This window comes from Oncorhynchus clarkii, chromosome 17, assembly GCF_045791955.1.
Source record: "Oncorhynchus clarkii lewisi isolate Uvic-CL-2024 chromosome 17, UVic_Ocla_1.0, whole genome shotgun sequence".
In the NCBI taxonomy this organism is placed as follows: domain Eukaryota; kingdom Metazoa; phylum Chordata; class Actinopteri; order Salmoniformes; family Salmonidae; genus Oncorhynchus; species Oncorhynchus clarkii.
This window is the reverse complement of record NC_092163.1, coordinates 49,516,168-49,541,597: the sequence shown is the minus strand read 5'-3', so window position 1 is coordinate 49,541,597 and position 25,430 is coordinate 49,516,168. Positions and strand designations below refer to the sequence as shown.

The window sequence follows — 25,430 nt, the reverse complement described above, 5'->3', positions numbered from 1 at the left end:
GGCTGGATTAACGAGAATTGTATCTTTAAAATGGTGCCTAATACTTCAATTTCTGTTGATTTCTATTTGGCGCATTGCAATTTCATTGACTGTTGGTGAGGGGTTCTGCTTGCTGTACGGGGTTCTGCTAGCGGACCCCCAGTCCCAGATAGGTTAACGGATTTGTTTGAACATGCTGCAAACTGGATCTATAACTTTTTTGAAGAGAAAAAAACAAATTGCTTTAACCATCACTGAACGGACAGAATTATTTCTCGTAAATTGCGATAGATAAATGGCTGGTTCTTTTTTTCCTTACGCCGTAGGTTCATGTACTTTGACGTGAAGAGGTCAAATTAGCGCTCTATTATAGTTTTTGACCTTTACTCCCAGAAAATGGGCTTTAACTCAAAAAGCGTTGAGGTCTCGACTCCATCTTGTTTCTGGGCTAAAAGCCCATTTGGCCAAACCTGTGCTCACTGAGTTTCGTCTTCGAAGTCTAATACGTTTAGGAGAAATGGCCATGTAACTTTGGTGATGTTTTGTAAGAAGCAGCCAGTCGCCTTCTGGCGAAATTTTCCGGAACAGTGGAAACATGACCAAAAATTGAACATTTTATAAAACAGAAACCAAATGTCCAAGAGACTTTATTTGATGACTTCCCGGAAGATCCGGCCCTGGGGCGCGACCTGAGTCCATCGGCCTATTTTAAAAACACTTATGGACGTCTAGTAATGGACCGTGCATTTACAATATGGAGCTCCTCATCAACCATACGGGTAATGCCATCGGCATCCCTTATGTAGGAAAACATGCATTACTGTGCTCTATTTAAGTGATAATGCCAGAGAAGCCGGTGTTTGGAGGATATATTGGCATGGGTGTTGTTTGTCGAGGGCCAGGAAACCGGGCCAATATATCTTCCAAACATCGACTTCGAGGTCATTATCACTTTTAGTCAACAGGTTACCAACATATTCAAATAATGATTGACATGCTTTTTACAGTGGAAATCAAGTTTATAAATTGTATCTGCATGCTATATATGTATCTGCTCAATTCTAGTTTCACAAATGATTTTAGTTAAGACATAATAATGTTCTAAAATCTCTATATATTCTGATCCTGATTCAAATGGCATAAGATACAGTATATACTTTATGTTCTGCTCTACCATTGATCCCCTGCCCCTGTTCTATAGTGTACACAGCCACACCCTGCCTTGACAATAACTACTGGGGCTCTATGATTGGGTAGGACTTAGAGCCACCAGCTGTTTGTAATCAACCATGGGATTGAGAGAATAATTTGCCATTTTAAAGTTAATTTACCTGCAGTTCTACACATTTTGCAAAGAGATAGCCTGAACACTTTTCAGTTTTAAAGCTAATTTCCTGCAATTCTACACATTTTCCCATGACTAATGCCACGTTCATGTGATATCTGATTGAGAGTGAATAACAAAATCAATGGGGGTCCCCTAGATGTCAGGGCCCCTGGGCACATGCCTTACATACCGGTCAGTAATTTGGCCATGATTACCACAATGTTTAGATAGCCGGCTAGATGAACTTATCTGGCAATTTATAAAATGTTAGCTGACGTGGGTTAATTGAGTGACTGTCAGTGACTGACATAACAAGAGGAAAAACCTAATTTTGAAATTGCACATTGTGTATTCTATTATCCCAAGTAACAGTAAGTTGAGAACCCGACTGACTTCCTATATATATATATCTAGAACAAAGCACTTTGGGTATTCAGCACCACTGGCTCAGCTGCAAAGGGGGTCGAACCCAAAACCTTTTCATGTAAATCTTGCCATAGCTGCCTCTAGAGGAGGCAAGGCAAAGTGGCTTTGGGTAACGTACTACTTGCAACAATTCGAGGCAGTGTGTGGGCAAAGCTGAAATTGTGGGCCCAAACCCGCTGTTGCTGAGTTCAATCTCCCGAACCCTACTTCTGACACAACATATACTACTGACACCTTTTTTCTGTTCCTACCTAGTTACAAGATAATGTTCAACTGTCAGCTGAAACATCAAAAAGGTTATAGAATAAATGAGTTGGATGCAGCCCATGTTTGGTCTTGTCACTATCTTCTCTTTCACATGTATAGCAGTCTCACATGAGACTATCAAAAATTACCAAGGCTGACTATATTTCAAGTCATCCCAAGCGGGGTATTGGGTTAAGTTTTCAACCAGCAATAATCACACCTCAGATGGACTTCATAGGCTATGATATCACCTCTGTGAAAGAATAATATATTACAGCTACTCAAACTGTTTACAGTGTTTTGCACAGCTTCTCCTTTAACGGTAATATTGTGTTTTAACATTGCAATGTCTAGCAGTTCGCCCCCTACCTACCACTTTGGTGGATTCTTGATGACATGTCATTCATGGCAAGGTGGGGTACTTATTCAATAGATGTTACCTTTTTCCAGTAGTAAAAAAAACAATATCGAGAGCAAAGCATTTTGGGTAATCTGCACCACTGGTTCAGCTGCCAAAACCCAAAACCTTTTCAACTCAACCTTGCCACCGCTGCCTCTGGTGGAAGTGTATAACGTGGCTAAGGGTACCTTACTTCTTGCAATAATTAGAGGCAGTGTGGGGGCAATACTGGAATTGTGGACCAATACCACCTGTTGCTGAACCTATTCTCCCCAAGACTACTTCTGACTATATTTCATGTCGTTCCAATGTAAAGTTTTGGGTTAAGTTGTCACCCAACAATAACCAATCCTCGGATGGACCTCGTAGGCTATGATAATGCCACTGCGATAGAATATCAGAAATCTGCTATTCAAACTGCTTGCAGTATCTCGCACAGCTTCTCGGCAAACTGTATTATTTTTTGTTACATTGGTATGTCTAGCAATTCGCCCCCTACCTAACACTGGTGGATTCTCGATTACATGTAATTAACGGCAAGGTGGGGTACTTGTTCAATAGATGTTCCCTTTTTTCCTGGACAAAACCAATATCGAGAGCAAAGCACTTTGGGTAATCAGCACCACTGGCTCAGCTGCAATGGGGGACGAACCCAAAACCTTTTCATGTAAATCTTGCCATAGCTGCCTCTAGAGGAGGCAAGACAAAGTGGGTCAAGTGGCTTTGGGTAACATACTACTTGCAACAATTCGAGGCAGTGTGGGGGCAAAGCTGAAATTGTGGGCCCAAACCCGCTGTTGCTGAGTTCATTCTCCCGAACCCTACTTCTGACACAGCATATACTACTGACACCTTTTTTCTGTTTCTACCTAGTTGCAAGATAATGTTCAACTGTCAGCTGAAGCATCAAAAAGGTTATAGAATAAATGAGTTGGATGCAGCCCATGTTTGGTCTTGTCACTATCTTCTCTTTCACATGTATAGCAGTCTCACATGAGACTATCAAAAATTGCCAAGGCTGACTATATTTCAAGTCATCCCAAGCGGGGTATTGGGTTAAGTTTTCAACCAGCAATAATCACGCCTCAGATGGACTTCATAGGCTATGATATCGCCTCTGCGAAAGAATGATATATTACAGCTACTCAAACTGTTTACAGTGTTTTGCACAGCTTCTCCTTTAACGGTAATATTGTGTTTTAACATTGCAATGTCTAGCAGTTCGCCCCCTACCTACCACTTTGGTGGATTCTTGATGACATGTCATTCATGGCAAGGTGGGGTACTTATTCAATAGATGTTACCTTTTTCCAGTAGTAAAAAAAACAATATCGAGAGCAAAGCATTTTGGGTAATCTGCACCACTGGCTCAGCTGCAATGGGTCGCAAACCCAAAACCTTTTCAACTCAACCTTGCCACCGCTGCCTCTAGTGGAAGTGTATAACGTGGCTAAGGGTACCTTACTTCTTGCAAGAATTAGAGGCAGTGTGGGGGCAAAACTGGAATTGTGGACCAATACCACCTGTTGCTGAACCTATTCTCCCCAAGACTACTTCTGACTATATTTCATGTCGTTCCAATGTAAAGTTTTGGGTTAAGTTGTCACCCAACAATAACCAATCCTCGGATGGACCTCGTAGGCTATGATAATGCCACTGCGATAGAATATCAGAAATCTGCTATTCAAACTGCTTGCAGTATCTCGCACAGCTTCTCGGGAAACTGTATTATTTTTTGTTACATTGGTATGTCTAGCAGTTCGCCCCCTACCTAACACTGGTGGATTCTCGATTACATGTAATTAACGGCAAGGTGGGGTACTTGTTCAATAGATGTTCCCTTTTTTCCTGGACAAAACCAATATCGAGAGCAAAGCACTTTGGGTAATCAGCACCACTAGCTCAGCTGCAATGGGGGACGAACCCAAAACCTTTTCATGTAAATCTTGCCATAGCTGCCTCTAGAGGAGGCAAGACAAAGTGGGTCAAGTGGCTTTGGGTAACATACTACTTGCAACAATTCGAGGCAGTGTGGGGGCAAAGCTGAAATTGTGGGCCCAAACCCGCTGTTGCTGAGTTCATTCTCCCGAACCCTACTTCTGACACAGCATATACTACTGACACCTTTTTTCTGTTTCTACCTAGTTGCAAGATAATGTTCAACTGTCAGCTGAAGCATCAAAAAGGTTATAGAATAAATGAGTTGGACGCAGCCCATGTTTGGTCTTGTCACTATCTTCTCTTTCACAAGTATAGCAGTCTCACATGAGACTATCAAAAATTGCCAAGGCTGACTATATTTCAAGTCATCCCAAGCGGGGTATTGGGTTAAGTTTTCAACCAGCAATAATCACGCCTCAGATGGACTTCATAGGCTATGATATCGCCTCTGCGAAAGAATGATATATTACAGCTACTCAAACTGTTTACAGTGTTTTGCACAGCTTCTCCTTTAACGGTAATATTGTGTTTTAACATTGCAATGTCTAGCAGTTCGCCCCCTACCTACCACTTTGGTGGATTCTTGATGACATGTCATTCATGGCAAGGTGGGGTACTTATTCAATAGATGTTACCTTTTTCCAGTAGTAAAAAAAACAATATCGAGAGCAAAGCATTTTGGGTAATCTGCACCCCTGGCTCAGCTGCAATGGGTCGCAAACCCAAAACCTTTTCAACTCAACCTTGCCACCGCTGCCTCTAGTGGAAGTGTATAACGTGGCTAAGGGTACCTTACTTCTTGCAAGAATTAGAGGCAGTGTGGGGGCAAAACTGGAATTGTGGACCAATACCACCTGTTGCTGAACCTATTCTCCCCAAGACTACTTCTGAATATATTTCATGTCGTTCCAATGTAAAGTTTTGGGTTAAGTTGTCACCCAACAGCACCACTCCTCGGATGGACGTCATAGGCTATGATAATGCCACTGCGATAGAATATCAGAAATCTGCTATTCAAACTGCTTGCAGTATCTCGCACAGCTTCTCGGCAAACTGTATTATTTTTTGTTACATTGGTATGTCTAGCAGTTCGCCCCCTACCTAACACTGGTGGATTCTCGATTACATGTAATTAACGGCAAGGTGGGGTACTTGTTCAATAGATGTTCCCTTTTTTCCTGGACAAAACCAATATCGAGAGCAAAGCACTTTGGGTAATCAGCACCACTGGCTCAGCTGCAATGGGGGACGAACCCAAAACCTTTTCATGTAAATCTTGCCATAGCTGCCTCTAGAGGAGGCAAGACAAAGTGGGTCAAGTGGCTTTGGGTAACATACTACCTGCAACAATTCGAGGCAGTGTGGGGGCAAAGCTGAAATTGTGGGCCCAAACCCGCTGTTGCTGAGTTCATTCTCCCGAACCCTACTTCTGACACAGCATATACTACTGACACCGTTTTTCTGTTTCTACCTAGTTGCAAGATAATGTTCAACTGTCAGCTGAAGCATCAAAAAGGTTATAGAATAAATGAGTTGGATGCAGCCCATGTTTGGTCTTGTCATTATCTTCTCTTTCACATGTATAGCAGTCTCACATGAGACTATCAAAAATTGCCAAGGGTGACTATATTTCAAGTCATCCCAAGCGGGGTATTGGGTTAAGTTTTCAACCAGCAATAATCACGCCTCAGATGGACTTCAAAGCTATGATATCACCTCTGCGAAAGAATGATATATTACAGCTACTCAAACTGTTTACAGTGTTTTGCACAGCTTCTCCTTTAACGGTAATATTGTGTTTTAAATTAGAATTTTCTTAGCAGTTCGCCCCCTACCTACCACTTTGGTGGATTCTTGATGACATGTCATTCATGGCAAGGTGGGGTACTTATTCAATAGATGTTACCTTTTTCCAGTAGTAAAAAAAACAATATCGAGAGCAAAGCATTTTGGGTAATCTGCACCACTGGCTCAGCTGCAATGGGTCGCAAACCCAAAACCTTTTCAACTCAACCTTGCCACCGCTGCCTCTAGTGGAAGTGTATAACGTGGCTAAGGGTACCTTACTTCTTGCAAGAATTAGAGGCAGTGTGGGGGCAAAACTGGAATTGTGGACCAATACCACCTGTTGCTGAACCTATTCTCCCCAAGACTACTTCTGACTATATTTCATGTTGTTCCAATGTAAAGTTTTGGGTTAAGTTGTCACCCAACAATAACCAATCCTCGGATGGACCTTGTAGGCTATGATAATGCCACTGCGATAGAATATCAGAAATCTGCTATTCAAACTGCTTGCAGTATCTCGCACAGCTTCTCGGGAAACTGTATTATTTTTTGTTACATTGGTATGTCTAGCAGTTCGCCCCCTACCTAACACTGGTGGATTCTCGATTACATGTAATTAACGGCAAGGTGGGGTACTTGTTCAATAGATGTTCCTTTTTTTCCTGGACAAAACCAATATCGAGAGCAAAGCTCTTTGGGTAATCAGCACCACTGGCTCAGCTGCAATGGGGGACGAACCCAAAACCTTTTCATGTAAATCTTGCCATAGCTGCCTCTAGAGGAGGCAAGACAAAGTGGGTCAAGTGGCTTTGGGTAACATACTACTTGCAACAATTCGAGGCAGTGTGGGGGCAAAGCTGAAATTGTGGGCCCAAACCCGCTGTTGCTGAGTTCATTCTCCCGAACCCTACTTCTGACACAGCATATACTACTGACACCTTTTTTCTGTTTCTACCTAGTTGCAAGATAATGTTCAACTGTCAGCTGAAGCATCAAAAAGGTTATAGAATAAATGAGTTGGATGCAGCCCATGTTTGGTCTTGTCACTATCTTCTCTTTCACATGTATAGCAGTCTCACATGAGACTATCAAAAATTGCCAAGGCTGACTATATTTCAAGTCATCCCAAGCGGGGTATTGGGTTAAGTTTTCAACCAGCAATAATCACGCCTCAGATGGACTTCATAGGCTATGATATCGCCTCTGCGAAAGAATGATATATTACAGCTACTCAAACTGTTTACAGTGTTTTGCACAGCTTCTCCTTTAACGGTAATATTGTGTTTTAACATTGCAATGTCTAGCAGTTCGCCCCCTACCTACCACTTTGGTGGATTCTTGATGACATGTCATTCATGGCAAGGTGGGGTACTTATTCAATAGATGTTACCTTTTTCCAGTAGTAAAAAAAACAATATCGAGAGCAAAGCATTTTGGGTAATCTGCACCACTGGCTCAGCTGCAATGGGTCGCAAACCCAAAACCTTTTCAACTCAACCTTGCCACCGCTGCCTCTAGTGGAAGTGTATAACGTGGCTAAGGGTACCTTACTTCTTGCAAGAATTAGAGGCAGTGTGGGGGCAAAACTGGAATTGTGGACCAATACCACCTGTTGCTGAACCTATTCTCCCCAAGACTACTTCTGACTATATTTCATGTCGTTCCAATGTAAAGTTTTGGGTTAAGTTGTCACCCAACAATAACCAATCCTCGGATGGACCTCGTAGGCTATGATAATGCCACTGCGATAGAATATCAGAAATCTGCTATTCAAACTGCTTGCAGTATCTCGCACAGCTTCTCGGGAAACTGTATTATTTTTTGTTACATTGGTATGTCTAGCAGTTCGCCCCCTACCTAACACTGGTGGATTCTCGATTACATGTAATTAACGGCAAGGTGGGGTACTTGTTCAATAGATGTTCCCTTTTTTCCTGGACAAAACCAATATCGAGAGCAAAGCACTTTGGGTAATCAGCACCACTAGCTCAGCTGCAATGGGGGACGAACCCAAAACCTTTTCATGTAAATCTTGCCATAGCTGCCTCTAGAGGAGGCAAGACAAAGTGGGTCAAGTGGCTTTGGGTAACATACTACTTGCAACAATTCGAGGCAGTGTGGGGGCAAAGCTGAAATTGTGGGCCCAAACCCGCTGTTGCTGAGTTCATTCTCCCGAACCCTACTTCTGACACAGCATATACTACTGACACCTTTTTTCTGTTTCTACCTAGTTGCAAGATAATGTTCAACTGTCAGCTGAAGCATCAAAAAGGTTATAGAATAAATGAGTTGGATGCAGCCCATGTTTGGTCTTGTCACTATCTTCTCTTTCACAAGTATAGCAGTCTCACATGAGACTATCAAAAATTGCCAAGGCTGACTATATTTCAAGTCATCCCAAGCGGGGTATTGGGTTAAGTTTTCAACCAGCAATAATCACGCCTCAGATGGACTTCATAGGCTATGATATCGCCTCTGCGAAAGAATGATATATTACAGCTACTCAAACTGTTTACAGTGTTTTGCACAGCTTCTCCTTTAACGGTAATATTGTGTTTTAACATTGCAATGTCTAGCAGTTCGCCCCCTACCTACCACTTTGGTGGATTCTTGATGACATGTCATTCATGGCAAGGTGGGGTACTTATTCAATAGATGTTACCTTTTTCCAGTAGTAAAAAAAACAATATCGAGAGCAAAGCATTTTGGGTAATCTGCACCACTGGCTCAGCTGCAATGGGTCGCAAACCCAAAACCTTTTCAACTCAACCTTGCCACCGCTGCCTCTAGTGGAAGTGTATAACGTGGCTAAGGGTACCTTACTTCTTGCAAGAATTAGAGGCAGTGTGGGGGCAAAACTGGAATTGTGGACCAATACCACCTGTTGCTGAACCTATTCTCCCCAAGACTACTTCTGAATATATTTCATGTCGTTCCAATGTAAAGTTTTGGGTTAAGTTGTCACCCAACAATAACCACTCCTCGGATGGACGTCATAGGCTATGATAATGCCACTGCGATAGAATATCAGAAATCTGCTATTCAAACTGCTTGCAGTATCTCGCACAGCTTCTCGGCAAACTGTATTATTTTTTGTTACATTGGTATGTCTAGCAGTTCGCCCCCTACCTAACACTGGTGGATTCTCGATTACATGTAATTAACGGCAAGGTGGGGTACTTGTTCAATAGATGTTCCCTTTTTTCCTGGACAAAACCAATATCGAGAGCAAAGCACTTTGGGTAATCAGCACCACTGGCTCAGCTGCAATGGGGGACGAACCCAAAACCTTTTCATGTAAATCTTGCCATAGCTGCCTCTAGAGGAGGCAAGACAAAGTGGGTCAAGTGGCTTTGGGTAACATACTACCTGCAACAATTCGAGGCAGTGTGGGGGCAAAGCTGAAATTGTGGGCCCAAACCCGCTGTTGCTGAGTTCATTCTCCCGAACCCTACTTCTGACACAGCATATACTACTGACACCGTTTTTCTGTTTCTACCTAGTTGCAAGATAATGTTCAACTGTCAGCTGAAGCATCAAAAAGGTTATAGAATAAATGAGTTGGATGCAGCCCATGTTTGGTCTTGTCATTATCTTCTCTTTCACATGTATAGCAGTCTCACATGAGACTATCAAAAATTGCCAAGGGTGACTATATTTCAAGTCATCCCAAGCGGGGTATTGGGTTAAGTTTTCAACCAGCAATAATCACGCCTCAGATGGACTTCAAAGCTATGATATCACCTCTGCGAAAGAATGATATATTACAGCTACTCAAACTGTTTACAGTGTTTTGCACAGCTTCTCCTTTAACGGTAATATTGTGTTTTAAATTTGAATTTTCTTAGCAGTTCGCCCCCTACCTACCACTTTGGTGGATTCTTGATGACATGTCATTCATGGCAAGGTGGGGTACTTATTCAATAGATGTTACCTTTTTCCAGTAGTAAAAAAAACAATATCGAGAGCAAAGCATTTTGGGTAATCTGCACCACTGGCTCAGCTGCAATGGGTCGCAAACCCAAAACCTTTTCAACTCAACCTTGCCACCGCTGCCTCTAGTGGAAGTGTATAACGTGGCTAAGGGTACCTTACTTCTTGCAAGAATTAGAGGCAGTGTGGGGGCAAAACTGGAATTGTGGACCAATACCACCTGTTGCTGAACCTATTCTCCCCAAGACTACTTCTGACTATATTTCATGTTGTTCCAATGTAAAGTTTTGGGTTAAGTTGTCACCCAACAATAACCAATCCTCGGATGGACCTCGTAGGCTATGATAATGCCACTGCGATAGAATATCAGAAATCTGCTATTCAAACTGCTTGCAGTATCTCGCACAGCTTCTCGGGAAACTGTATTATTTTTTGTTACATTGGTATGTCTAGCAGTTCGCCCCCTACCTAACACTGGTGGATTCTCGATTACATGTAATTAACGGCAAGGTGGGGTACTTGTTCAATAGATGTTCCCTTTTTTCCTGGACAAAACCAATATCGAGAGCAAAGCACTTTGGGTAATCAGCACCACTGGCTCAGCTGCAATGGGGGACGAACCCAAAACCTTTTCATGTAAATCTTGCCATAGCTGCCTCTAGAGGAGGCAAGACAAAGTGGGTCAAGTGGCTTTGGGTAACATACTACTTGCAACAATTCGAGGCAGTGTGGGGGCAAAGCTGAAATTGTGGGCCCAAACCCGCTGTTGCTGAGTTCATTCTCCCGAACCCTACTTCTGACACAGCATATACTACTGACACCTTTTTTCTGTTTCTACCTAGTTGCAAGATAATGTTCAACTGTCAGCTGAAGCATCAAAAAGGTTATAGAATAAATGAGTTGGATGCAGCCCATGTTTGGTCTTGTCACTATCTTCTCTTTCACATGTATAGCAGTCTCACATGAGACTATCAAAAATTGCCAAGGCTGACTATATTTCAAGTCATCCCAAGCGGGGTATTGGGTTAAGTTTTCAACCAGCAATAATCACGCCTCAGATGGACTTCATAGGCTATGATATCGCCTCTGCGAAAGAATGATATATTACAGCTACTCAAACTGTTTACAGTGTTTTGCACAGCTTCTCCTTTAACGGTAATATTGTGTTTTAACATTGCAATGTCTAGCAGTTCGCCCCCTACCTACCACTTTGGTGGATTCTTGATGACATGTCATTCATGGCAAGGTGGGGTACTTATTCAATAGATGTTACCTTTTTCCAGTAGTAAAAAAAACAATATCGAGAGCAAAGCATTTTGGGTAATCTGCACCACTGGCTCAGCTGCAATGGGTCGCAAACCCAAAACCTTTTCAACTCAACCTTGCCACCGCTGCCTCTAGTGGAAGTGTATAACGTGGCTAAGGGTACCTTACTTCTTGCAAGAATTAGAGGCAGTGTGGGGGCAAAACTGGAATTGTGGACCAATACCACCTGTTGCTGAACCTATTCTCCCCAAGACTACTTCTGACTATATTTCATGTTGTTCCAATGTAAAGTTTTGGGTTAAGTTGTCACCCAACAATAACCAATCCTCGGATGGACCTCGTAGGCTATGATAATGCCACTGCGATAGAATATCAGAAATCTGCTATTCAAACTGCTTGCAGTATCTCGCACAGCTTCTCGGGAAACTGTATTATTTTTTGTTACATTGGTATGTCTAGCAGTTCGCCCCCTACCTAACACTGGTGGATTCTCGATTACATGTAATTAACGGCAAGGTGGGGTACTTGTTCAATAGATGTTCCTTTTTTTCCTGGACAAAACCAATATCGAGAGCAAAGCTCTTTGGGTAATCAGCACCACTGGCTCAGCTGCAATGGGGGACGAACCCAAAACCTTTTCATGTAAATCTTGCCATAGCTGCCTCTAGAGGAGGCAAGACAAAGTGGGTCAAGTGGCTTTGGGTAACATACTACTTGCAACAATTCGAGGCAGTGTGGGGGCAAAGCTGAAATTGTGGGCCCAAACCCGCTGTTGCTGAGTTCATTCTCCCGAACCCTACTTCTGACACAGCATATACTACTGACACCTTTTTCTGTTTCTACCTAGTTGCAAGATAATGTTCAACTGTCAGCTGAAGCATCAAAAAGGTTATAGAATAAATGAGTTGGATGCAGCCCATGTTTGGTCTTGTCACTATCTTCTCTTTCACATGTATAGCAGTCTCACATGAGACTATCAAAAATTGCCAAGGCTGACTATATTTCAAGTCATCCCAAGCGGGGTATTGGGTTAAGTTTTCAACCAGCAATAATCACACCTCAGATGGACTTCATAGGCTATGATATCGCCTCTGCGAAAGAATGATATATTACAGCTACTCAAACTGTTTACAGTGTTTTGCACAGCTTCTCCTTTAACGGTAATATTGTGTTTTAACATTGCAATGTCTAGCAGTTCGCCCCCTACCTACCACTTTGGTGGATTCTTGATGACATGTCATTCATGGCAAGGTGGGGTACTTATTCAATAGATGTTACCTTTTTCCAGTAGTAAAAAAAACAATATCGAGAGCAAAGCATTTTGGGTAATCTGCACCACTGGCTCAGCTGCAATGGGTCGCAAACCCAAAACCTTTTCAACTCAACCTTGCCACCGCTGCCTCTAGTGGAAGTGTATAACGTGGCTAAGGGTACCTTACTTCTTGCAAGAATTAGAGGCAGTGTGGGGGCAAAACTGGAATTGTGGACCAATACCACCTGTTGCTGAACCTATTCTCCCCAAGACTACTTCTGACTATATTTCATGTTGTTCCAATGTAAAGTTTTGGGTTAAGTTGTCACCCAACAATAACCAATCCTCGGATGGACCTCGTAGGCTATGATAATGCCACTGCGATAGAATATCAGAAATCTGCTATTCAAACTGCTTGCAGTATCTCGCACAGCTTCTCGGGAAACTGTATTATTTTTTGTTACATTGGTATGTCTAGCAGTTCGCCCCCTACCTAACACTGGTGGATTCTCGATTACATGTAATTAACGGCAAGGTGGGGTACTTGTTCAATAGATGTTCCTTTTTTTCCTGGACAAAACCAATATCGAGAGCAAAGCTCTTTGGGTAATCAGCACCACTGGCTCAGCTGCAATGGGGGACGAACCCAAAACCTTTTCATGTAAATCTTGCCATAGCTGCCTCTAGAGGAGGCAAGACAAAGTGGGTCAAGTGGCTTTGGGTAACATACTACTTGCAACAATTCGAGGCAGTGTGGGGGCAAAGCTGAAATTGTGGGCCCAAACCCGCTGTTGCTGAGTTCATTCTCCCGAACCCTACTTCTGACACAGCATATACTACTGACACCTTTTTCTGTTTCTACCTAGTTGCAAGATAATGTTCAACTGTCAGCTGAAGCATCAAAAAGGTTATAGAATAAATGAGTTGGATGCAGCCCATGTTTGGTCTTGTCACTATCTTCTCTTTCACATGTATAGCAGTCTCACATGAGACTATCAAAAATTGCCAAGGCTGACTATATTTCAAGTCATCCCAAGCGGGGTATTGGGTTAAGTTTTCAACCAGCAATAATCACACCTCAGATGGACTTCATAGGCTATGATATCGCCTCTGCGAAAGAATGATATATTACAGCTACTCAAACTGTTTACAGTGTTTTGCACAGCTTCTCCTTTAACGGTAATATTGTGTTTTAACATTGCAATGTCTAGCAGTTCGCCCCCTACCTACCACTTTGGTGGATTCTTGATGACATGTCATTCATGGCAAGGTGGGGTACTTATTCAATAGATGTTACCTTTTTCCAGTAGTAAAAAAAACAATATCGAGAGCAAAGCATTTTGGGTAATCTGCACCACTGGCTCAGCTGCAATGGGTCGCAAACCCAAAACCTTTTCAACTCAACCTTGCCACCGCTGCCTCTAGTGGAAGTGTATAACGTGGCTAAGGGTACCTTACTTCTTGCAAGAATTAGAGGCAGTGTGGGGGCAAAACTGGAATTGTGGACCAATACCACCTGTTGCTGAACCTATTCTCCCCAAGACTACTTCTGACTATATTTCATGTCGTTCCAATGTAAAGTTTTGGGTTAAGTTGTCACCCAACAATAACCAATCCTCGGATGGACCTCGTAGGCTATTATAATGCCACTGCGATAGAATATCAGAAATCTGCTATTCAAACTGCTTGCAGTATCTCGCACAGCTTCTCGGGAAACTGTATTATTTTTTGTTACATTGGTATGTCTAGCAGTTCGCCCCCTACCTAACACTGGTGGATTCTCGATTACATGTAATTAACGGCAAGGTGGGGTACTTGTTCAATAGATGTTCCCTTTTTTCCTGGACAAAACCAATATCGAGAGCAAAGCACTTTGGGTAATCAGCACCACTGGCTCAGCTGCAATGGGGGACGAACCCAAAACCTTTTCATGTAAATCTTGCCATAGCTGCCTCTAGAGGAGGCAAGACAAAGTGGGTCAAGTGGCTTTGGGTAACATACTACTTGCAACAATTCGAGGCAGTGTGGGGGCAAAGCTGAAATTGTGGGCCCAAACCCGCTGTTGCTGAGTTCATTCTCCCGAACCCTCCTTCTGACACAGCATATACTACTGACACCTTTTTTCTGTTTCTACCTAGTTGCAAGATAATGTTCAACTGTCAGCTGAAGCATCAAAAAGGTTATAGAATAAATGAGTTGGATGCAGCCCATGTTTGGTCTTGTCACTATCTTCTCTTTCACATGTATAGCAGTCTCACATGAGACTATCAAAAATTGCCAAGGCTGACTATATTTCAAGTCATCCCAAGCGGGGTATTGGGTTAAGTTTTCAACCAGCAATAATCACGCCTCAGATGGACTTCATAGGCTATGATATCACCTCTGCGAAAGAATGATATATTACAGCTACTCAAACTGTTTACAGTGTTTTGCACAGCTTCTCCTTTAACGGTAATATTGTGTTTTAAATTTGAATTTTCTTAGCAGTTCGCCCCCTACCTACCACTTTGGTGGATTCTTGATGACATGTCATTCATGGCAAGGTGGGGTACTTATTCAATAGATGTTACCTTTTTCCAGTAGTAAAAAAAACAATATCGAGAGCAAAGCATTTTGGGTAATCTGCACCACTGGCTCAGCTGCAATGGGTCGCAAACCCAAAACCTTTTCAACTCAACCTTGCCACCGCTGCCTCTAGTGGAAGTGTATAACGTGGCTAAGGGTACCTTACTTCTTGCAAGAATTAGAGGCAGTGTGGGGGCAAAACTGGAATTGTGGACCAATACCACCTGTTGCTGAACCTATTCTCCCCAAGACTACTTCTGACTATATTTCATGTCGTTCCAATGTAAAGTTTTGGGTTAAGTTGTCACCCAACAATAACCAATCCTCGGATGGACCTCGTAGGCTATTATAATGCCACTGCGATAGAATATCAGAAATCTGCTATTCAAACTGCTTGCAGTATCTCGCACAGCTTCTCGGGAAACTGTATTATTTTTTGTTACATTGGTATGTCTAGCAGTTCGCCCCCTACCTAACACTGGTGGATTCTCGATTACATGTAATTAACGGCAAGGTGGGGTACTTGTTCAATAGATGTTCCCTTTTTTCCTGGACAAAACCAATATCGAGAGCAAAGCACTTTGGGTAATCAGCACCACTGGCTCAGCTGCAATGGGGGACGAACCCAAAACCTTTTCATGTAAATCTTGCCATAGCTGCCTCTAGAGGAGGCAAGACAAAGTGGGTCAAGTGGCTTTGGGTAACATACTACTTGCAACAATTCGAGGCAGTGTGGGGGCAAAGCTGAAATTGTGGGCCCAAACCCGCTGTTGCTGAGTTCATTCTCCCGAACCCTACTTCTGACACAGCATATACTACTGACACCTTTTTTCTGTTTCTACCTAGTTGCAAGATAATGTTCAACTGTCAGCTGAAGCATCAAAAAGGTTATAGAATAAATGAGTTGGATGCAGCCCATGTTTGGTCTTGTCACTATCTTCTCTTTCACATGTATAGCAGTCTCACATGAGACTATCAAAAATTGCCAAGGCTGACTATATTTCAAGTCATCCCAAGCGGGGTATTGGGTTAAGTTTTCAACCAGCAATAATCACGCCTCAGATGGACTTCATAGGCTATGATATCACCTCTGCGAAAGAATGATATATTACAGCTACTCAAACTGTTTACAGTGTTTTGCACAGCTTCTCCTTTAACGGTAATATTGTGTTTTAACATTGCAATGTCTAGCAGTTCGCCCCCTACCTACCACTTTGGTGGATTCTTGATGACATGTCATTCATGGCAAGGTGGGGTACTTATTCAATAGATGTTACCTTTTTCCAGTAGTAAAAAAAACAATATCGAGAGCAAAGCATTTTGGGTAATCTGCACCACTGGCTCAGCTGCAATGGGTCGCAAACCCAAAACCTTTTCAACTCAACCTTGCCACCGCTGCCTCTAGTGGAAGTGTATAACGTGGCTAAGGGTACCTTACTTCTTGCAAGAATTAGAGGCAGTGTGGGGGCAAAACTGGAATTGTGGACCAATACCACCTGTTGCTGAACCTATTCTCCCCAAGACTACTTCTGAATATATTTCATGTCGTTCCAATGTAAAGTTTTGGGTTAAGTTGTCACCCAACAATAACCACTCCTCGGATGGACGTCGTAGGCTATGATAATGCCACTGCGATAGAATATCAGAAATCTGCTATTCAAACTGCTTGCAGTATCTCGCACAGCTTCTCGGCAAACTGTATTATTTTTTGTTACATTGGTATGTCTAGCAGTTCGCCCCCTACCTAACACTGGTGGATTCTCGATTACATGTAATTAACGGCAAGGTGGGGTACTTGTTCAATAGATGTTCCCTTTTTTCCTGGACAAAACCAATATCGAGAGCAAAGCACTTTGGGTAATCAGCACCACTGGCTCAGCTGCAATGGGGGACGAACCCAAAACCTTTTCATGTAAATCTTGCCATAGCTGCCTCTAGAGGAGGCAAGACAAAGTGGGTCAAGTGGCTTTGGGTAACATACTACCTGCAACAATTCGAGGCAGTGTGGGGGCAAAGCTGAAATTGTGGGCCCAAACCCGCTGTTGCTGAGTTCATTCTCCCGAACCCTACTTCTGACACAGCATATACTACTGACACCGTTTTTCTGTTTCTACCTAGTTGCAAGATAATGTTCAACTGTCAGCTGAAGCATCAAAAAGGTTATAGAATAAATGAGTTGGATGCAGCCCATGTTTGGTCTTGTCATTATCTTCTCTTTCACATGTATAGCAGTCTCACATGAGACTATCAAAAATTGCCAAGGCTGACTATATTTCAAGTCATCCCAAGCGGGGTATTGGGTTAAGTTTTCAACCAGCAATAATCACGCCTCAGATGGACTTCATAGGCTATGATATCGCCTCTGCGAAAGAATATTACAGCTACTCAAACTGTTTACAGTGTTTTGCACAGCTTCTCCTTTAACGGTAATATTGTGTTTTAACATTGCAATGTCTAGCAGTTCGCCCCCTACCTACCACTTTGGTGGATTCTTGATGACATGTCATTCATGGCAAGGTGGGGTACTTATTCAATAGATGTTACCTTTTTCCAGTAGTAAAAAAAACAATATCGAGAGCAAAGCATTTTGGGTAATCTGCACCACTGGTTCAGCTGCCAAAACCCAAAACCTTTTCAACTCAACCTTGCCACCGCTGCCTCTAGTGGAAGTGTATAACGTGGCTAAGGGTACCTTACTTCTTGCAATAATTAGAGGCAGTGTGGGGGCAATACTGGAATTGTGGACCAATACCACCTGTTGCTGAACCTATTCTCCCCAAGACTACTTCTGACTATATTTCATGTCGTTCCAATGTAAAGTTTTGGGTTAAGTTGTCACCCAACAATAACCAATCCTCGGATGGACCTCGTAGGCTATGATAATGCCACTGCGATAGAATATCAGAAATCTGCTATTCAAACTGCTTGCAGTATCTCGCACAGCTTCTCGGCAAACTGTATTATTTTTTGTTACATTGGTATGTCTAGCAATTCGCCCCCTACCTAACACTGGTGGATTCTCGATTACATGTAATTAACGGCAAGGTGGGGTACTTGTTCAATAGATGTTCCCTTTTTTCCTGGACAAAACCAATATCGAGAGCAAAGCACTTTGGGTAATCAGCACCACTGGCTCAGCTGCAATGGGGGACGAACCCAAAACCTTTTCATGTAAATCTTGCCATAGCTGCCTCTAGAGGAGGCAAGACAAAGTGGGTCAAGTGGCTTTGGGTAACATACTACTTGCAACAATTCGAGGCAGTGTGGGGGCAAAGCTGAAATTGTGGGCCCAAACCCGCTGTTGCTGAGTTCATTCTCCCGAACCCTACTTCTGACACAGCATATACTACTGACACCTTTTTTCTGTTTCTACCTAGTTGCAAGATAATGTTCAACTGTCAGCTGAAGCATCAAAAAGGTTATAGAATAAATGAGTTGGATGCAGCCCATGTTTGGTCTTGTCATTATCTTCTCTTTCACATGTATAGCAGTCTCACATGAGACTATCAAAAATTGCCAAGGCTGACTATATTTCAAGTCATCCCAAGCGGGGTATTGGGTTAAGTTTTCAACCAGCAATAATCACGCCTCAGATGGACTTCATAGGCTATGATATCACCTCTGCGAAAGAATGATATATTACAGCTACTCAAACTGTTTACAGTGTTTTGCACAGCTTCTCCTTTAACGGTAATATTGTGTTTTAAATTTGAATTTTCTTAGCAGTTCGCCCCCTACCTACCACTTTGGTGGATTCTTGATGACATGTCATTCATGGCAAGGTGGGGTACTTATTCAATAGATGTTACCTTTTTCCAGTAGTAAAAAAAACAATATCGAGAGCAAAGCATTTTGGGTAATCTGCACCACTGGCTCAGCTGCAATGGGTCGCAAACCCAAAACCTTTTCAACTCAACCTTGCCACCGCTGCCTCTAGTGGAAGTGTATGACGTGGCTAAGGGTACCTTACTTCTTGCAAGAATTAGAGGCAGTGTGGGGGCAAAACTGGAATTGTGGACCAATACCAACTGTTGCTGAACCTATTCTCCCCAAGACTACTTCTGACTATATTTCATGTCGTTCCAATGTAAAGTTTTGGGTTAAGTTGTCACCCAACAATAACCACTCCTCGGATGGACCTCGTAGGCTATGATAATGCCACTGCGATAGAATATCAGAAATCTGCTATTCAAACTGCTTGCAGTATCTCGCACAGCTTCTCGGGAAACTGTATTATTTTTTGTTACATTGGTATGTCTAGCAGTTCGCCCCCTACCTAACACTGGTGGATTCTCGATTACATGTAATTAACGGCAAGGTGGGGTACTTGTTCAATAGATGTTCCCTTTTTTCCTGGACAAAACCAATATCGAGAGCAAAGCACTTTGGGTAATCAGCACCACTGGCTCAGCTGCAATGGGGGACGAACCCAAAACCTTTTCATGTAAATCTTGCCATAGCTGCCTCTAGAGGAGGCAAGACAAAGTGGGTCAAGTGGCTTTGGGTAACATACTACTTGCAACAATTCGAGGCAGTGTGGGGGCAAAGCTGAAATTGTGGGCCCAAACCCGCTGTTGCTGAGTTCATTCTCCCGAACCCTACTTCTGACACAGCATATACTACTGACACCTTTTTTCTGTTTCTACCTAGTTGCAAGATAATGTTCAACTGTCAGCTGAAGCATCAAAAAGGTTATAGAATAAATGAGTTGGATGCAGCCCATGTTTGGTCTTGTCACTATCTTCTCTTTCACATGTATAGCAGTCTCACATGAGACTATCAAAAATTGCCAAGGCTGACTATATTTCAAGTCATCCCAAGCGGGGTATTGGGTTAAGTTTTCAACCAGCAATAATCACGCCTCAGATGGACTTCATAGGCTATGATATCGCCTCTGCGAAAGAATGATATATTACAGCTACTCAAACTGTTTACAGTGTTTTGCACAGCTTCTCCTTTAACGGTAATATTGTGTTTTAACATTGCAATGTCTAGCAGTTCGCCCCCTACCTACCACTTTGGTGGATTCTTGATGACATGTCATTCATGGCAAGGTGGGGTACTTATTCAATAGATGTTACCTTTTTCCAGTAGTAAAAAAAACAATATCGAGAGCAAAGCATTTTGGGTAATCTGCACCACTGGCTCAGCTGCAATGGGTCGCAAACCCAAAACCTTTTCAACTCAACCTTGCCACCGCTGCCTCTAGTGGAAGTGTATAACATGGCTAAGGGTACCTTACTTCTTGCAAGAATTAGAGGCAGTGTGGGGGCAAAACTGGAATTGTGGACCAATACCACCTGTTGCTGAACCTATTCTCCCCAAGACTACTTCTGACTATATTTCATGTCGTTCCAATGTAAAGTTTTGGGTTAAGTTGTCACCCAACAATAACCAATCCTCGGATGGACCTCGTAGGCTATTATAATGCCACTGCGATAGAATATCAGAAATCTGCTATTCAAACTGCTTGCAGTATCTCGCACAGCTTCTCGGCAAACTGTATTATTTTTTGTTACATTGGTATGTCTAGCAGTTCGCCCCCTACCTAACACTGGTGGATTCTCGATTACATGTAATTAACGGCAAGGTGGGGTACTTGTTCAATAGATGTTCCCTTTTTTCCTGGACAAAACCAATATCGAGAGCAAAGCACTTTGGGTAATCAGCACCACTGGCTCAGCTGCAATGGGGGACGAACCCAAAACCTTTTCATGTAAATCTTGCCATAGCTGCCTCTGGAGGAGGCAAGACAAAGTGGGTCAAGTGGCTTTGGGTAACATACTACTTGCAACAATTCGAGGCAGTGTGGGGGCAAAGCTGAAATTGTGGGCCCAAACCCGCTGTTGCTGAGTTCATTCTCCCGAACCCTACTTCTGACACAGCATATACTACTGACACCTTTTTTCTGTTTCTACCTAGTTGCAAGATAATGTTCAACTGTCAGCTGAAGCATCAAAAAGGTTATAGAATAAATGAGTTGGATGCAGCCCATGTTTGGTCTTGTCACTATCTTCTCTTTCACATGTATAGCAGTCTCACATGAGACTATCAAAAATTGCCAAGGCTGACTATATTTCAAGTCATCCCAAGCGGGGTATTGGGTTAAGTTTTCAACCAGCAATAATCACGCCTCAGATGGACTTCATAGGCTATGATATCGCCTCTGCGAAAGAATGATATATTACAGCTACTCAAACGGTTTACAGTGTTTTGCACAGCTTCTCCTTTAACGGTAATATTGTGTTTTAACATTGCAATGTCTAGCAGTTCGCCCCCTACCTACCACTTTGGTGGATTCTTGATGACATGTCATTCATGGCAAGGTGGGGTACTTATTCAATAGATGTTACCTTTTTCCAGTAGTAAAAAAAACAATATCGAGAGCAAAGCATTTTGGGTAATCTGCACCACTGGCTCAGCTGCAATGGGTCGCAAACCCAAAACCTTTTCAACTCAACCTTGCCACCGCTGCCTCTAGTGGAAGTGTATAACGTGGCTAAGGGTACCTTACTTCTTGCAAGAATTAGAGGCAGTGTGGGGGCAAAACTGGAATTGTGGACCAATACCACCTGTTGCTGAACCTATTCTCCCCAAGACTACTTCTGAATATATTTCATGTCGTTCCAATGTAAAGTTTTGGGTTAAGTTGTCACCCAACAATAACCACTCCTCGGATGGACGTCGTAGGCTATGATAATGCCACTGCGATAGAATATCAGAAATCTGCTATTCAAACTGCTTGCAGTATCTCGCACAGCTTCTCGGCAAACTGTATTATTTTTTGTTACATTGGTATGTCTAGCAGTTCGCCCCCTACCTAACACTGGTGGATTCTCGATTACATGTAATTAACGGCAAGGTGGGGTACTTGTTCAATAGATGTTCCCTTTTTTCCTGGACAAAACCAATATCGAGAGCAAAGCACTTTGGGTAATCAGCACCACTGGCTCAGCTGCAATGGGGGACGAACCCAAAACCTTTTCATGTAAATCTTGCCATAGCTGCCTCTAGAGGAGGCAAGACAAAGTGGGTCAAGTGGCTTTGGGTAACATACTACCTGCAACAATTCGAGGCAGTGTGGGGGCAAAGCTGAAATTGTGGGCCCAAACCCGCTGTTGCTGAGTTCATTCTCCCGAACCCTACTTCTGACACAGCATATACTACTGACACCGTTTTTCTGTTTCTACCTAGTTGCAAGATAATGTTCAACTGTCAGCTGAAGCATCAAAAAGGTTATAGAATAAATGAGTTGGATGCAGCCCATGTTTGGTCTTGTCATTATCTTCTCTTTCACATGTATAGCAGTCTCACATGAGACTATCAAAAATTGCCAAGGCTGACTATATTTCAAGTCATCCCAAGCGGGGTATTGGGTTAAGTTTTCAACCAGCAATAATCACGCCTCAGATGGACTTCATAGGCTATGATATCACCTCTGCGAAAGAATGATATATTACAGCTACTCAAACTGTTTACAGTGTTTTGCACAGCTTCTCCTTTAACGGTAATATTGTGTTTTAAATTTGAATTTTCTTAGCAGTTCGCCCCCTACCTACCACTTTGGTGGATTCTTGATGACATGTCATTCATGGCAAGGTGGGGTACTTATTCAATAGATGTTACCTTTTTCCAGTAGTAAAAAAAACAATATCGAGAGCAAAGCATTTTGGGTAATCTGCACCACTGGCTCAGCTGCAATGGGTCGCAAACCCAAAACCTTTTCAACTCAACCTTGCCACCGCTGCCTCTAGTGGAAGTGTATGACGTGGCTAAGGGTACCTTACTTCTTGCAAGAATTAGAGGCAGTGTGGGGGCAAAACTGGAATTGTGGACCAATACCAACTGTTGCTGAACCTATTCTCCCCAAGACTACTTCTGACTATATTTCATGTCGTTCCAATGTAAAGTTTTGGGTTAAGTTGTCACCCAACAATAACCACTCCTCGGATGGACCTCATAGGCTATGATAATGCCACTGCGATAGAATATCAGAAATCTGCTATTCAAACTGCTTGCAGTATCTCGCACAGCTTCTCGGCAAACTGTATTATTTTTTGTTACATTGGTATGTCTAGCAGTTCGCCCCCTACCTAACACTGGTGGATTCTCGATTACATGTAATTAACGGCAAGGTGGGGTACTTGTTCAATAGATGTTCCCTTTTTTCCTGGACAAAACCAATATCAAGAGCAAAGCACTTTGGGTAATCAGCACCACTGGCTCAGCTGCTATGGGGGACGAACCCAAAACCTTTTCATGTAAATCTTGCCATAGCTGCCTCTAGAGGAGGCAAGACAAAGTGGGTCAAGTGGCTTTGGGTAACATACTACTTGCAACAATTCGAGGCAGTGTGGGGGCAAAGCTGAAATTGTGGGCCCAAACCCGCTGTTGCTGAGTTCATTCTCCCGAACCCTACTTCTGACACAGCATATACTACTGACACCTTTTTTCTGTTTCTACCTAGTTGCAAGATAATGTTCAACTGTCAGCTGAAGCATCAAAAAGGTTATAGAATAAATGAGTTGGATGCAGCCCATGTTTGGTCTTGTCACTATCTTCTCTTTCACATGTATAGCAGTCTCACATGAGACTATCAAAAATTGCCAAGGCTGACTATATTTCAAGTCATCCCAAGCGGGGTATTGGGTTAAGTTTTCAACCAGCAATAATCACGCCTCAGATGGACTTCATAGGCTATGATATCGCCTCTGCGAAAGAATGATATATTACAGCTACTCAAACTGTTTACAGTGTTTTGCACAGCTTCTCCTTTAACGGTAATATTGTGTTTTAACATTGCAATGTCTAGCAGTTCGCCCCCTACCTACCACTTTGGTGGATTCTTGATGACATGTCATTCATGGCAAGGTGGGGTACTTATTCAATAGATGTTACCTTTTTCCAGTAGTAAAAAAAACAATATCGAGAGCAAAGCATTTTGGGTAATCTGCACGACTGGTTCAGCTGCCAAAACCCAAAACCTTTTCAACTCAACCTTGCCACCGCTGCCTCTAGTGGAAGTGTATAACGTGGCTAAGGGTACCTTACTTCTTGCAATAATTAGAGGCAGTGTGGGGGCAATACTGGAATTGTGGACCAATACCACCTGTTGCTGAACCTATTCTCCCCAAGACTACTTCTGACTATATTTCATGTCGTTCCAATGTAAAGTTTTGGGTTAAGTTGTCACCCAACAATAACCAATCCTCGGATGGACCTCGTAGGCTATGATAATGCCACTGCGATAGAATATCAGAAATCTGCTATTCAAACTGCTTGCAGTATCTCGCACAGCTTCTCGGCAAACTGTATTATTTTTTGTTACATTGGTATGTCTAGCAATTCGCCCCCTACCTAACACTGGTGGATTCTCGATTACATGTAATTAACGGCAAGGTGGGGTACTTGTTCAATAGATGTTCCCTTTTTTCCTGGACAAAACCAATATCGAGAGCAAAGCACTTTGGGTAATCAGCACCACTGGCTCAGCTGCAATGGGGGACGAACCCAAAACCTTTTCATGTAAATCTTGCCATAGCTGCCTCTAGAGGAGGCAAGACAAAGTGGGTCAAGTGGCTTTGGGTAACATACTACTTGCAACAATTCGAGGCAGTGTGGGGGCAAAGCTGAAATTGTGGGCCCAAACCCGCTGTTGCTGAGTTCATTCTCCCGAACCCTACTTCTGACACAGCATATACTACTGACACCTTTTTTCTGTTTCTACCTAGTTGCAAGATAATGTTCAACTGTCAGCTGAAGCATCTAAAAGGTTATAGAATAAATGAGTTGGATGCAGCCCATGTTTGGTCTTGTCATTATCTTCTCTTTCACATGTATAGCAGTCTCACATGAGACTATCAAAAATTGCCAAGGCTGACTATATTTCAAGTCATCCCAAGCGGGGTATTGGGTTAAGTTTTCAACCAGCAATAATCACGCCTCAGATGTACTTCATAGGCTATGATATCACCTCTGCGAAAGAATGATATATTACAGCTACTCAAACTGTTTACAGTGTTTTGCACAGCTTCTCCTTTAACGGTAATATTGTGTTTTAAATTTGAATTTTCTTAGCAGTTCGCCCCCTACCTACCACTTTGGTGGATTCTTGATGACATGTCATTCATGGCAAGGTGGGGTACTTATTCAATAGATGTTACCTTTTTCCAGTAGTAAAAAAAACAATATCGAGAGCAAAGCATTTTGGGTAATCTGCACCACTGGCTCAGCTGCAATGGGTCGCAAACCCAAAACCTTTTCAACTCAACCTTGCCACCGCTGCCTCTAGTGGAAGTGTATAACGT

The 25,430-nt window shown here is 42.7% G+C and overlaps 19 non-coding genes and 1 pseudogene across 19 annotated transcripts; all 20 read right to left on the bottom strand.

Moving 5' to 3' along the window:
* Nucleotides 1-2,101: 2,101 nt before the first annotated feature.
* On the bottom strand, nt 2,102-2,243 carry LOC139371547 (U4 spliceosomal RNA). Its single transcript, XR_011627290.1, has one exon. It is a non-coding gene; the product is annotated as a U4 spliceosomal RNA (small nuclear RNA).
* Nucleotides 2,244-3,365: 1,122 nt separating this feature from the next.
* On the bottom strand, nt 3,366-3,507 carry LOC139371503 (U4 spliceosomal RNA). The gene has a single exon (XR_011627249.1). It is a non-coding gene; the product is annotated as a U4 spliceosomal RNA (small nuclear RNA).
* A 1,130-nt stretch (nt 3,508-4,637) lies between these two features.
* LOC139371502 (U4 spliceosomal RNA) lies at nt 4,638-4,779 on the bottom strand. Its single transcript, XR_011627248.1, has one exon. It is a non-coding gene; the product is annotated as a U4 spliceosomal RNA (small nuclear RNA).
* A 1,129-nt stretch (nt 4,780-5,908) lies between these two features.
* On the bottom strand, nt 5,909-6,049 carry LOC139371549 (U4 spliceosomal RNA). The gene has a single exon (XR_011627292.1). It is a non-coding gene; the product is annotated as a U4 spliceosomal RNA (small nuclear RNA).
* A 1,131-nt stretch (nt 6,050-7,180) lies between these two features.
* On the bottom strand, nt 7,181-7,322 carry LOC139371501 (U4 spliceosomal RNA). Its single transcript, XR_011627247.1, has one exon. It is a non-coding gene; the product is annotated as a U4 spliceosomal RNA (small nuclear RNA).
* Nucleotides 7,323-8,452: 1,130 nt separating this feature from the next.
* Nucleotides 8,453-8,594, bottom strand: LOC139371500 (U4 spliceosomal RNA). Its single transcript, XR_011627246.1, has one exon. It is a non-coding gene; the product is annotated as a U4 spliceosomal RNA (small nuclear RNA).
* A 1,130-nt stretch (nt 8,595-9,724) lies between these two features.
* Nucleotides 9,725-9,865, bottom strand: LOC139371548 (U4 spliceosomal RNA). The gene has a single exon (XR_011627291.1). It is a non-coding gene; the product is annotated as a U4 spliceosomal RNA (small nuclear RNA).
* A 1,131-nt stretch (nt 9,866-10,996) lies between these two features.
* LOC139371499 (U4 spliceosomal RNA) lies at nt 10,997-11,138 on the bottom strand. The gene has a single exon (XR_011627245.1). It is a non-coding gene; the product is annotated as a U4 spliceosomal RNA (small nuclear RNA).
* Nucleotides 11,139-12,267: 1,129 nt separating this feature from the next.
* LOC139371534 (U4 spliceosomal RNA) lies at nt 12,268-12,409 on the bottom strand. The gene has a single exon (XR_011627278.1). It is a non-coding gene; the product is annotated as a U4 spliceosomal RNA (small nuclear RNA).
* Nucleotides 12,410-13,538: 1,129 nt separating this feature from the next.
* Nucleotides 13,539-13,680, bottom strand: LOC139371533 (U4 spliceosomal RNA). Its single transcript, XR_011627277.1, has one exon. It is a non-coding gene; the product is annotated as a U4 spliceosomal RNA (small nuclear RNA).
* A 1,130-nt stretch (nt 13,681-14,810) lies between these two features.
* LOC139371527 (U4 spliceosomal RNA) lies at nt 14,811-14,952 on the bottom strand. Its single transcript, XR_011627271.1, has one exon. It is a non-coding gene; the product is annotated as a U4 spliceosomal RNA (small nuclear RNA).
* Nucleotides 14,953-16,083: 1,131 nt separating this feature from the next.
* Nucleotides 16,084-16,225, bottom strand: LOC139371526 (U4 spliceosomal RNA). Its single transcript, XR_011627270.1, has one exon. It is a non-coding gene; the product is annotated as a U4 spliceosomal RNA (small nuclear RNA).
* Nucleotides 16,226-17,355: 1,130 nt separating this feature from the next.
* Nucleotides 17,356-17,497, bottom strand: LOC139371498 (U4 spliceosomal RNA). Its single transcript, XR_011627244.1, has one exon. It is a non-coding gene; the product is annotated as a U4 spliceosomal RNA (small nuclear RNA).
* Nucleotides 17,498-18,614: 1,117 nt separating this feature from the next.
* LOC139371525 (U4 spliceosomal RNA) lies at nt 18,615-18,756 on the bottom strand. The gene has a single exon (XR_011627269.1). It is a non-coding gene; the product is annotated as a U4 spliceosomal RNA (small nuclear RNA).
* A 1,131-nt stretch (nt 18,757-19,887) lies between these two features.
* On the bottom strand, nt 19,888-20,029 carry LOC139371497 (U4 spliceosomal RNA). Its single transcript, XR_011627243.1, has one exon. It is a non-coding gene; the product is annotated as a U4 spliceosomal RNA (small nuclear RNA).
* A 1,130-nt stretch (nt 20,030-21,159) lies between these two features.
* On the bottom strand, nt 21,160-21,301 carry LOC139371496 (U4 spliceosomal RNA). Its single transcript, XR_011627242.1, has one exon. It is a non-coding gene; the product is annotated as a U4 spliceosomal RNA (small nuclear RNA).
* Nucleotides 21,302-22,431: 1,130 nt separating this feature from the next.
* Nucleotides 22,432-22,573, bottom strand: LOC139371522 (U4 spliceosomal RNA). Its single transcript, XR_011627267.1, has one exon. It is a non-coding gene; the product is annotated as a U4 spliceosomal RNA (small nuclear RNA).
* A 418-nt stretch (nt 22,574-22,991) lies between these two features.
* Nucleotides 22,992-23,113, bottom strand: LOC139371617 (U4 spliceosomal RNA; annotated as a pseudogene).
* A 591-nt stretch (nt 23,114-23,704) lies between these two features.
* On the bottom strand, nt 23,705-23,846 carry LOC139371495 (U4 spliceosomal RNA). The gene has a single exon (XR_011627241.1). It is a non-coding gene; the product is annotated as a U4 spliceosomal RNA (small nuclear RNA).
* Nucleotides 23,847-24,968: 1,122 nt separating this feature from the next.
* On the bottom strand, nt 24,969-25,110 carry LOC139371528 (U4 spliceosomal RNA). The gene has a single exon (XR_011627272.1). It is a non-coding gene; the product is annotated as a U4 spliceosomal RNA (small nuclear RNA).
* Nucleotides 25,111-25,430: the final 320 nt, after the last annotated feature.